Genomic DNA, 10,740 nt, shown 5'->3' with positions numbered 1-10,740 from the left:
TTCGCGACAAGACAGTTTTTTGCGGATTTTGTTTTAATCATATCTTTTGATCTAGAAGTCTAAATAAGTCATATAATATGTCGTTGGAAATATCTTGAAGTCTACTTTCTAATGCAATTGGAATCAGATTAAAATCTTTTGTAGATAAAAAGATATGGCCGAAATAGTAAAAAGGTGTCAATTTTGGATAGAGTTTCGTATATCTTTAATATCTTTTTCGTTATAGCTCGGATTTATTATTATAAGGAAATTTTGTTTTTTACCACCTTACAAAAGCACTAAAATCTCTTTTACCACCTCCCAAAAAAAAAGTATTACTTTACCACCTTATAAAAATAAATAAATATAGGTTTTACCACCTCCACCTGACTCCGGTGACGGAAAGTTGCTGTGGGTCCCATTCTAACGGCTACTTTTTGAAATTTACCCCTTTGTTCCTCGATTTTCCGTTATAAATACCCCTTTTAACCAATTTGTTCCAAAAAATCAACAGATTTTTGTTTTTTTTTTCGATTTGGTTCCAAAAAACTCAATTTAAGTGTGCCCTAGCATTCCCAGCATCGACTTGTTTGATATTTGTGCTGAATTAACAAAGTTCACTGAGACAGAAATTGGAAGGAGGTACGATGTTCAATTAAATCTCGAATTAGATGAATTTGTAGCAAATTTTTGCAAATTGTTGTCTGAATTATGTCGCAAATGTGATGTTTGATTGTAATTGTGGATATGACTTAAGAATTGACCCCCAATTTCGTACTTTTAACATTAGGGTTCTTGTTAGTTTCAATTGAATTGGGGTTTTTTAAATTTGAATTGATTATTATAATTAGGGTATGGCAATGGTAATTTTGTTCAACTGGGAGTAATGTTGATGATGGTGCTTGCCAATTGTTGCAGGAAATGTCTTCCGTAAGCTATTCACCATCAAAAGAAAAAAAATGTCAATGCGGAGTACCCATGGCGAGGCTTACTTCCTGGACTAGGGAGAATCCGGGACGCAAGTTCAGGTCGTGCAAGTTCTATGACCCTGTGACAGAGACAAGGGGTTGTAAAGCCTTTGAGTGGGTGGATCAGCCAGATGGAACACCATGGCAAACAGAGGTGATTAACAACTTAATACTTGACAAGAAATTGATGAAGGGTGAGATAAATGACTTGAAGAGGGAAGTAGATGATGTGAGTGGGCAGAGGAGATGCTTGTTGAATGAAATTGATTCCTTGAAGATCAAGTGTAAGGCACTGAATTCTGACAGGAAGAAGATGAGCATGGAGAGTCAAGGAAATGATGGATCATCAAAGAATTTGACTATGTCTATGGGTGTTGTTGTGTTTTGTTTCCTAGGTTTGGTTATGTCCTTGTATTTTGCTAGAACTTAGGATTAGTGTGGACATTAGTCAATTTAGGCAATGTTTTATGGCTTTTGTTAAGGTATCATGTTATGTATTTGAATATTTTGCGTAAATGAAATGAAATGAAATATTTTGAAAAGGTTGCTCTAACTTGTAGTGCTTAATTTAGTCATTCCCATTCATTGTAGTAGCAAAAGGCATATTTACATATGCATACAAAATGTTGAGAAAGTGTTGCAGCAAAAGAGCACTACATATGTTGACCTTAAAAAACTAAGTTGTCCAACTACACACATGAAATTACTTAAAAAACAAGTTGTTCAAATTCTTTGTCCTGCTTCTGGTAACTGGCAGCTTGGGCCTTGGTTGTGTTGCTTGGGCTGGCTGAGATGAAGACTCATTTGGTTGGGGTTGAGTTGAGCTCTTTTTTCTGCCTCTAGGAGTGGGTTGACTCAGAGATTGATAGGGTGCTGATGATGCAGGGGCAGTTGCTGTAGGCTGGGAAGATGTTGCTGCAGTAGTAGCCTGTGGTTTTGGCATTGTCAATGCAGCCTGCATTTCAAAAAAAAAAAAAAAAAAAAAAAAAACATAAGTGATCAACCTAAAACACATACAATGAATGCAACATTTCATGTATATACCTGTTTTGCAGCTTTAGCCTCACTTTTCTTCCTTTGCTCTTTCATCCAAGCTGTCTGCAGCTGTGGCCTTCCCCCTTTGGGATTTTGTGCAGGCTGCTGTGGTTTTTCTGGTGCAGGACCTTGCTTACAGGTCTTGGCATAATGTCCAAACCCACCACAGTTGCTACATTGCTTTTTGATCTTTTGTTTTTTCCCCTGAGAAGTAGCAGCAGTAGACCCTTCACCTTGTTCAAGCTTCCTTTTTTTCCCTTTTGGTCTGCCTGGCTGAACCTTTATCACAGGTGGCAAAGGCTCTCTAAGCTGGACCTTTTCCCAATGCTTTGAACCAGGCATTGCAGCTATAGGAGACTCATATGCATCTAGGTAAGTGACCCTATAATAGTGTGGATGCACATACAACTCAGGGTCCTCCCTCTTGTCTAAAATGCAAGCATAAGCATGGGTACAGGGTATCCCTGTCAACTCCCATCTATAGCAAGTGCAGGTCCTATTTGACAAGTCAACAATGCACTGGTCATCTTTGTATTGAACCTCATAGGTCTCTCCCCTAGTAGCCACAACAGTACATGCCCTAGCATACTTCTCAATGCCATCAAACAACTTGTTGACATATGGTGTTAATAAACCCTCCCAGCTAGAGGCAGCCTCCCACTTATCATTACTTCTCTTCATCATGTACCTTCTTAACCATTCCATTTGGGTAAGAATGGGCTTATCCCTAGCTTCCCTAATCACAACATTAAAAGTCTCACACATGTTGTTTAACAACATGTTAGACTTGCATGTAGTTAAGAAAGCATGCCTAGACCAGTGGTGGGGGGGATGTTTGCAAGGTACTCATATGCTTCATCATTGAGGAACTGAATTGACTCCATAGCCACCTCAAATTCAAACTAACACACACACACACAAAGACACACAGCATACATTCAATACTCAGTTTGTACAGCAATGCCAAACAAAGGATATACAGCTATCCCAAATTCAACAATCCAAATTATACATTCACACACAAGATATCACATGCAAACACAATTATACACAAAATATTCAAAAAAAAATGCAAAGATAAAGTCAAAGTTCTTGTATATACCACTATGCTTGCCCTAGCTGCTGCCCAAAAAAGGTCCTTGAAAGTGGCCCCATGAAATTGCAATTTGAAATTTGCCCAAATGTGTCTGACACAGAACCTCAGCTCTGCCTTTGGGACAACTTCAGCAAATGCTTCAATCAATCCCTAGCATATGACAACATACACAAAAGTTAAACCATATACATGTTTAAAAAAAAATTAAAAAAAAACAGAGTCAAGGCACTTACTTTCTGCCTATCAGACATGAAAGTCAAGCCATGTCCTTTGTCAAAGCACCCTAGTGACTCCATCAGACTTTGAAGAAACCAAACCCATGTCTCCTTATTTTCAATCTCACATGTTGCCCAGGCTATTGGAAATATGTTGTTATTTCCATCTTTACTTACAGCCACCAAGATTTGCCCAGGATATGCTCCTTTAAGGTGGCAACCATCTACCCCAATAATGGGTCTGCAACCAGAGACAAACCCAAAACTCAGTGGAGCAAGGAAAATGTACATTCTTATGAAGATTGGCCTCTGTATCTGATCCATTGTATCCACAACCACATTGCAACTGCTGCCTGGGTTGTACTTTAGGATAGCTTTCCCATAGTCCCATACCCTAGCATATTGCTCAGCTGCACTCCCATAAATAACCAATTTGGCCCTGCTTCTTGCCAACCAGGCTTTGTAATACACAACCTTAATCCCCAAATCATTCAATGCCCTCTCTTGAATCTGTCTTATCTTCCACCCTGGGTTACTCCTAAATTCCTCTAAGTACCTGTCTGCCAGAAATTCAGCTGTCACCTTCTTGTTCATCTTTGTCCTTACACACCTATGCTTCAACACTAAAGACTTAATCTGGAAAGCATCTGATTTCAGTAACCTGGAAGCATAGAACTTGAATCTGCACTTCCTCCCTTTCACACAAGTACACTGAACCAATCTACAACTTTTCTTGTTGTACTGACAACTACACCTTCTTCTACAGTAAGTTGTTATCCTTTTGCTGTTATTATGCAATAGGTAGTACTCATACCTATTCTCAATTGCATGTTGCCTCAAAGCTTTCCTCACCACTTGAACATTGCTGAACTTTAAACCCACTTCAAATTGGATAGGCTTGGAGAAATCTGTTTCAGCATTAAACCAAGTACAACCACCATTGTCATCATCAGACTCACCATCTAAGCTCCTAAGTTCCTCAGATTCATCATTAGCTTCTTCTTCAACCCTGATGTCAAGTGAGTTCAGATGTCTATCAATGTCAACCTTAGGATCCTTAGGCTCCTCTGGATCTTCACCTACACCTTCCAAGCTGCCCTTCACCTCACTTCTAAGCAGATCTAAGTTTTGCCTCAACCACTCTTCATCATCTTCATCATCATACACATCCTCTTCTCCCTCCTCCCAGTCCAGTCCTAGATCACTGTGCTCAGAATCAGAAGACTCAGTTCCTCTCTCCCTATCACTGTACTCATCTTCAAACACCAACTTCTTCCCTGCTCCTTGCTTCTTCTTGCCTGCACCTTGCTTCCTAGGTTCTTCACCCCCAGATCTAGCACCAATAGCTCCCTCAAGAACCTTTCCCTTACCCTTTTCAGCTGCAGTAAACTTCCCAGAAGCTCCCTCACCTAACTTTCCCTTTCCCTTATCTTTTGCTGTCACTCTATCTGTAGCTGCATGCACTCTTTCACCCCTGTCCTCAGCTTCTTTGTCATGAATCTCAATCCCTTTTAACCTTGGGCTTCTCCTTACTTCTAAGCTAGTATCCTTTGGGCCTGTCTTAAGTATTCTAGGCCCACCAAATTTCTTTTTAAGTCTGCTCCTCTCTTTTGAAGTCAACTCATTACCATCTATAAGATTAAATGGTGTTTTATCAGTTGCTTGAATTTGCTCATGGCTAGTCACATACATCTCTATTTCCCCATCTTTATTCACTGTCTCAAGGAACCCCTTTACCTCATCATCACTATTCAACTCCCTTTTACCAGTTACCCAAGACTTCCCTTTCTGTTTATACCAACAACTAAATCCCTTAGGCACCCTAACAGTAGCATACACAAAACCATGTATAGCTGACTCCCTCAAGTAGTGTACATCTATGCTAGAAACAGGAACATTTTTCCTCACAAAAACCCAACCACCATCCCAATTTAACACCCTTCTATTTTTACCAACTAATGAGGGTATAAATGCACCCCCCAATGTCATTTTAAGGTTCACTTTATCCATCCTAGCTGTAACAGGTCCAACAACAACAAAACAAACACAACAATGCACAATCTCAGTATTTAATTGAACAATTAATCATTCAATCCAGTTTACAACTACTCACAAATTACAACATGCAAGACCAATTAGGCTACACTGTGCACTTAATTAACAATTAAAATATAAATAAAACCCTAATCAACTAATTAATTAACAATAACACAGTTCAACCAAGTCAAAGATTCGCATAATTAGGGTTTATAATTGTTTAATTCACATATTCCCAAAAACAGCAAATTTTACCCCAAATTACTCCCAATTACCCACACAAAGTACAGTAAGGAGCTAAAAAATACCTCTTTTGTCAGAATTCGAGATTCTTTGTCAGCAAAGACTCAAGCTTTTGGACCTTTACGCGTTGAAGATGACAGATACCTCGCTCAGTAGCTTCGCTATTGTGGTCCCAACTACTCTTGCTGAGGGAAGAACTGTGCGACTTAGGGTTTGCTTTTTGACAAATATCAGAAAATGAGAGGAGAGAGAGTGACAAGGTTGAATGTAAGGGAGAAATTGATGAGAAATTGATGGAGAGAGGTGAGAATTGATGATAATTCAGAGGGGAAGGTGAGAAAAGGAAGAAAGAGAGGGAAATCGTATTTTTTGTCATAAATGTGGAGGGAAATGAGAAATGGTGGGACCCACAGCAACTTTCCGTCACCGGAGTCAGGTGGAGGTGGTAAAACCTATATTTATTTTTTTTATAAGGTGGTAAAGTAATACTTTTTTTTTGGGAGGTGGTAAAAGAGATTTTAGTGCTTTTGTAAGGTGGTAAAAAACAAAATTTCCTTATTATAATATATCATTGGAAAGATAATTTCAAGATCTATCCAACCATATAAAATTTGGATAAAAAATATGAGGCTCGAAAATAATATCTGACTATCTTTGAACATGTTTAAATCCGAATAGAATTAGGAAAGTTTTAAAAAAGAAAAGTTTATATTCAAATCAAATTCCATGATCTTATCTTTTCAAAAAAGGATAATTAAGATATTTTAGAAACTTATAAAAGATTCTAATCAATCCTAATTAGTTTAGGAATAGGATTAAACCTTTGGACCCTCCTCATGATCATTGGGTCGTAGGTAAAATCCGGTTTGGGCCCAGTTTAGTATTTTGACCATAACTTCCTCATTATTCATCGGAATTGGGCTTATAATATATCGTTGGAAAGGTCTTTTAAAGCCCCATCCAACTACACCATTATTGGACCCTTATCATGGACCAAAATAAACTGAATTGGACGTTTTCATAAAATAGAAATGGTTTTCGAAAACAGAAAGAAGGATTTTAATAAAAACTAACCGCAACACTTGACTTTTCACACTTTTACCTCATTCGATTATGTTTTGACGTGAAAGGTATTCATCACTGGGTTTGGTTTTGGGGAGACACAAATGGGTGTCTACACTAACAAGATTTGTTTTGTTTAAAGATATGATGTACTCATTTTTTATTTAAAACTATCTTTTATGCTTTCCTTAGATGGGATTTGTAATTAGCTAGAAAACTAGATAGATTTTAGGTACATAATCAATCTAGGATTATTTAGTGTTGGGGAGCAAGTAATGTATCCTAATTGAGTAATTGATGTAGGTTTTTAGAGCATCTCCAATGGTGTTTTTTAAAGACCTGCTTTGCTGAACCATTGGAGCACTATTGAAAAACCTGCTCTCGTGAGGAATACTGCTGAGTTAAGCTACACTGCTTGGAAATTTTAAGCATTTATAAATTATTTTAAAAACTTGAAGAGTGGGGGACACGATTGGTTTTTCATGAAACGTGGTATGGAATTGCTATAAAAGATAATGCAACATCATTTTTTATCTTTTTCTACAAATAAATTTTAAAATATTATTTTCATCATTATCGACTGGCATATAGCTAGGTAGGTGATGTTGACTAATCTTAATCCTAGCATATAGCTAGTTAGACTTTTTTCTTTTTTATAAAAAAATTGACTGACATTTACGGGGCGTTTGGCAACAGGGATAGGGATAATGATGATAAGAAGATAGGATACGGATAGGGAATTATTAGGTGGGATAAGGATAAAAATTATGATATCTATTGTTTGGAATGAGTTGGGAATGAATTAAATTGGGATAAGTAGCAAATTTACTTAACTATCCTTACTAAACTTTCTCCTCTCTCCTCTTCTTTCCCTTTCATTAAGGAGTGCTTTCCCTAAATAAAAAGAATTGCAATTCCATGAATACCTCTACTTTTGTTTTACAAATTCGCAATCTACCGTCCACGTCATTAGTTTAATTAGATTTATTTTTTTAAAAGGCCTTTTTTCCTCGCTTCCCATGTCGTTCAAATCAAAGTTGGGTTCCAGTTTCCTCCATTACCTTAGATCAACCATAAAAATTAAAATCAAACCTCTTTCATTCATTCTTTAAATTTCATCATTCATACTCCATGTTAGAGGTGATCAAAATCGGGCCGGGTCGGGCCTTAAAACACTTCCTCGTGCCCAAACCCGCAAAAAGTAGCTGGCTTGTCGGGCCAAAACGGGCTTTACGGGTTTATTCGGGCCGAATTCGGGCTTTTTAACTAAAAATGCGTTTTTATGCTTGCCCAAACCCGCCCTATTTTCGGGCGGGCTAGCGGGCCGGGCCATTGTTGATCACCTCTACTCCATGTCAAGGTGGGTGAATTTTCATATTAAATTTGAGGATGATTGGACGAACAAAATTTTTGAGAGTTTGATTTACTGATTCTTTTTTTTTTATGGGTACTATAATGGGATTATTTTGCAATTCTCTCTCAAGCCTAATTCTTTGGGCATGGATAAATTCATGGGATTATCTTGCAACTTTCTCTCTAAAATCTTGATTTTTCAATCAATTCTGAAGACTCGACGCTCAAAATCACCGCATCTGCCACCTTCGCCACCGCCACATCTTCCACCTTCGCCACCAGGAGTTCTACCGTCTTTACCGCCGCCGCCTTAACCAAGGTTAATGTAAAAGTGAAACTAATTTTGTTTTGGTTTTATGCGGTAGATCCAACAACATTTATTAAGATTTTTTTTCTTAGTTTTATTTAGTTTGATTTTGATTTATACTCGATCAATCTTGGCTCAATTTCATTATGTTCTTCTGAATTCATCCATTACAAGATTTACAGTAGAATTTTTTTTAGTTTTTGAGAATATTGATTACGGATTTACAGGTTCTGCACTTTCTAATATTGATTACAAATTTAAAGTTTTTCATTCTTTCAAAGCTTAAAGAGGAAACCGCTACCTCAGTTGGCGGTTTTCAATTGGGGAAAACCGCTTACTCAAATAGCAGTTTTGTGTGATTTTTAAAAAAAGAAAATACCAATTTTTTCCCAAATGCTGACATGGACAGTAATTTGGGTATTGTTAAGAGTATAGCTGTATTTATGGAATTGCAATGGATATAAGCATTATTATGGGAAACACTCTTCATTAAGGGCAAATTATCTTTTATCTATTAATTTTTATCCTCAAACCTTATACTTGCCCCCCTTGTTATAAAAATAGAGGGATAAGCCCCAATTTAGTCCCCATCCCTTTTATATGGGATAACTTATATCCCATCAAACAAACAAGGGATGATGGGATATGAGGGAGACATGAGGGATTTTTAATCCTTATCCCATCAATTATCCCAACAAACAAACATGCTATTACTCCTATAGTTTACAAGATTATAGATTGTACACAATTACATTCACTCGTACTATATGTTTCATTTTTCATTGAATTTTATTTTGATAATTTTTAAATTTAAATTTTTTGATTACTTTTTATAATAACAAACTTGACTTTGTCAACATAAGATTTTGCCAAAATTTTAGCCAACGTACAATATTTAATTTAGCAACCATATTTAGCTTTGAATTATTAGCTAATGCATTTATAAATAAGTTTTTAAAACTTAAGAATACAACCAGTATTGTTTTCATAAAAACATAATCTTAAAATACTTTCATATCTACAATTAGTTCCTCGTAAATTTAGGTGGATGATACGGATAATCCATTTAGTCAATATTTTGGTTTGGAAAATTCATCAAACTGTGGAAATTTCACCTCTGAAATTCCTACCCTCAAACACACTACCACCTTGGCTACTATTATCCCAATACTACAATGTCTAATTTGCAAGACACCATGCCAAGCTACTATCCTCAACCTCCACACTTTCAAGTGAATCTAATGTGCATGGTTCATGATGCTACAAGAGGAGAAAGTGTAGGGGCCTCTAGCATGCACCAAGAATCATCACTCCAAAGGTCTCAAATATATGGAATCTGACACTCCTCAAAGTGATAATATACAAAAGGTAAATGCACAAGCTACTAGTAAGTCAACATATAAGCTTTCATGGACCCAATACATGGATGAAGATTTATGTAATAGTTGGTTAGAATTCACAACTGATTCAATTAAAGGCACCAATAAAAGTAAGGTGGATTATTGGAAAAAAAAAACTTGTAGAGTATTATAACAAGTGGAGAAGGGAAGGTCCTCCAATAACCGTAGAGCAAGCCACAAATCACTGGTATAAAATGAGTCATGAGGGTAGCAAGTTCAATGGGTGTTATATACAAACTAAAAGTGGTCACCCAAGTGGCAATGATGATGACCAAATAATTATTGATGCCCAAATACTTTTTACTAGCAAAAGTGAAAACAAGAAAAGAAAAAATTTACATATTTACATTCTTGGAAAATTCTTCGAAATGCCCCGTAGTGGAAGGATTATGTTTCCACACAAAGTAGTTCTACAAAAAGAATAAAGATCTCTATTCCTACAGATAACACTATCTATAAGAGGGTTTAGGCATACTAAAAAGATAATGAGTGAGAATAAAAATCATCAAGAGGGTTGTTGTCTTATTTTGCAGGAACTTAATATAACAATAATTTTCTTTGAGGGGAAGAAATCTAATTTCCTCATAAACATGGTTATTTTGACTTTTACCACCTCACAAAACACAAAAATTTCTTTTACCACCTCCACATCCAAAAGTTTTATTTTACCACCTCATAAAAAAACAAAAAAAAAAAAAAAAAAAAAAAAAAAAAAAAAAAGGATAGATTTTACCACCACAATTCAACTCCGGTGACCGAAAGTTGATGTGGGCCCCACTATTTTTCATTTCCCTCCACAAGGGTAAAAAACCGATTTCCCCCTCTCTCTTCCTTTTCTCACTTTCCTTATTGAATTTTCTGAAATCTTACCATCAGTCTCTCACCTTCCTCCATTTAATTTTTTGAATTCTTACCTCTATCCTCTCATTTTCTAAAATCTTACCTCTCTCCGTTCATTTTCTATAAAAGTAAAACCCTAAGTCTCAAAATTCATCACCAGCTTTCTCATTTGGCACCACAAATTCGCAACAACTAACTCAGGAAC

The sequence above is a fragment of the Chenopodium album genome, chromosome 21 (assembly GCF_948465745.1).
Source record: "Chenopodium album chromosome 21, dcCheAlbu1.1, whole genome shotgun sequence".
Taxonomy (NCBI): Eukaryota; Viridiplantae; Streptophyta; class Magnoliopsida; order Caryophyllales; family Amaranthaceae; genus Chenopodium; species Chenopodium album.
The sequence above is the reverse complement of the archived record's forward strand: the minus strand, read 5'-3'. Positions refer to the sequence as shown.